Raw genomic sequence first — 2386 nt, 5'->3', positions numbered from 1 at the left:
TTTATTGTTCATTGGTGTGTACACCAGGTTGTCTGGCCCACAGATTATAAGAGATTATCCTGTCTGTATTTCCCATCTCACCATGGGAGTTCTGGGATGCCCATAGTTACGGAGACATCACAAGGACTGTTCATTTGTTGTGGACCATTGGTGGTGACGTCACATCAACTGCCTTCGAACTTTCCTCAGTTTGCACAAAATCACATGGTCCCAATATCAGTACTCCACAGCCTGACTGTTCAGCCCTACCTACCGGCAGCAGGCAACTTCCACCCAGGCAGCCAGCCAGCGTGATTTCGGCCGGGATTTTATAGTGCCACTTCATGGCTATTTTGCTGCTCACTAGTGTCTGAGAGACATCTCTGAACCTGCCTCTGTCATTACTATGCCGTCACATCCACTCCACGTGGCTGTGGTGTGCCCAAACAACCAGAACCAGAGCATGGAGGTGCACAGGGTCCTGAGCAAATGAGGGTTCAATGTGAAGTCCTTTGGAACTGAGGCCTTTGTGAAGCTTCCTGGGTCCACACCTGACAAGACAACCATTTATGATTTTCAAACTATGTATGACAAAGTATACCATGATCTGTTGAAGAAAGATAGAGCCTTCTACACCCAGAATGGCATTTTACACATCCTGGATAGAAACCGGAAAATCAAGTCTGGCCCTGAACAGTTCCAGAGCAGCAAAGACCTCTTCGACGTGATCTTCACGTGTAAGGAGCATGTCTATGACCAGGTGGTGGAATACCTGAATGCCAGGGAACAGGGTGTGTGTCAGCTGGTCCATGTGATCAATGTGAACATCCCTAACAACTACGAAGAAGCCACCCTTGGGGCCTTGCTCATCTGTGAGCTCTGCCATAGTATCCAGCACATGGAAGATGTAGATGATGAGATCACAGAGCTGCTGCAGATGTTTGAGGTAAAGACTAGCAAGACCTTCCTGCACACCGTCTGCTTCTACTCAGGAGGACTGCTGACCACCCTCTGATGCAGCCTGAAGTGGTCCTTTGTTAATGCTTGCTCCTGACCTTGTTTCTGCATTTAAGAACAATTATGTTGCCAGATAAACTGTGCTAATGAAGTAAGTTGTATGACTACCTGGTTTAAGAAGCAGTAGGATGTTTGAAGAGTTAGATATCAATATGTTTTTTCTCTTTAAAAAATATTTTATTGTTAATTTCCAAAGGGTATGTGTCTTCCTATGTCTGTAATTCCTTTCTGCATTTACTGGACTGTACAAATAGCTTTAAAAAAAAGTCTTCCAGGGACAGTAGAGGCACTCAGAATGGTCCAGCATTTGACACACCATTGTAGGCTTTCCTACAACACAGCCTCTAACAAAACTAGGCTGTCTCAAACCCCTGGCAACAGGATTGTTTGCCTTTATAACCAAGAAGGTTGGAAAAGCACCTAAATCTGCATGTAGTGTGTGCCCAGGCAGGCTTTGAGGGGTTCATGTTGTGAGACCAGAAGTCCTTTTGAGGTTGTCTAATACAAAGAAGCATGTCAGTAGGGCCTATAGTGGGTTCATGTGTGCCAAATGTGTCCGTGACAGGATCAAGCGGGTTTTCCTTATTGAGGAGCAGAAAATTGTTGTGAAGATGTTGAAGGCACAATCACAGAGTCAGAAAGTGAAATAAATATGCAGCTTTCTTAAATAATAAAGTGCAAGGCTTGGTCTGTGAAAAAAAAAGACTAGAGATTTTCAAATATATTCTTACTTGTCCAGAAACAATGACAAAAAAATCCTGTTTAAATTGAGCCTTAGAAGGAGAAAACAAACACTATAGGAGCAATATTTAGGGATGCAATGTCTAATAAATTTCCAAAGTTGTCTTAAATGTTTTATTACATTTCTTCGTTTAGTGTTAGGGACAAGTATGGATGAAAATGAGAGGGCAGTTTATGGGAGTCAGTTCTGGGCATCAAACTTGGGTTATCTCAGGCTTGGTGAAGGCACCTCTACTGGCTGGCCCATCTGCCAGTCCCCAGAGTTAGCTTCTTTTTTCAAGATTTGTTTATTTATTTTAAATTTATTTTTATTTTGTCTGTAAGAGTGTTTACCTTCATTTATGATTAATGCCCATGGAGTTCAGAAGAGAGTGCGGGATCCCCTGGAACTTGAGATAAGAATGGTTGGGAACTGTCATGTGGGTGCTGGGCACTGAACTCTAGTCCTTTTCGAGAGCAATAAATGATCTTAACCACTGATCTATCTCTTCAACTCTGTGAAGTTAACTTTTAAAAAGTCATTTTTATGAACCTTCAGGAAGAAAGGAGTTGCATCTAGAAAACTCCTTTGGGCTCAGAGTGTCTATATGGCATGTCACAACATTGGTGGAACCAATGCTAGCACAGAAATCCAAGAAGCTCAAGGAGG

At 42.9% G+C, this 2386-nt stretch overlaps 2 pseudogenes; both read left to right on the top strand.

Annotated features, from left to right (window-relative positions):
• The first annotated feature begins 385 nt into the window (after window positions 1-385).
• On the top strand, window positions 386-994 carry LOC118573983 (annotated as a pseudogene).
• A 297-nt stretch (window positions 995-1291) lies between these two features.
• LOC118573588 lies at window positions 1292-1646 on the top strand (annotated as a pseudogene).
• Window positions 1647-2386: the final 740 nt, after the last annotated feature.

Source organism: Onychomys torridus, chromosome X (genome assembly GCF_903995425.1).
Source record: "Onychomys torridus chromosome X, mOncTor1.1, whole genome shotgun sequence".
NCBI classification, from domain to species: Eukaryota; Metazoa; Chordata; class Mammalia; order Rodentia; family Cricetidae; genus Onychomys; species Onychomys torridus.
The sequence above is the reverse complement of the archived record's forward strand: the minus strand, read 5'-3'. Positions and strand labels throughout refer to the sequence as shown.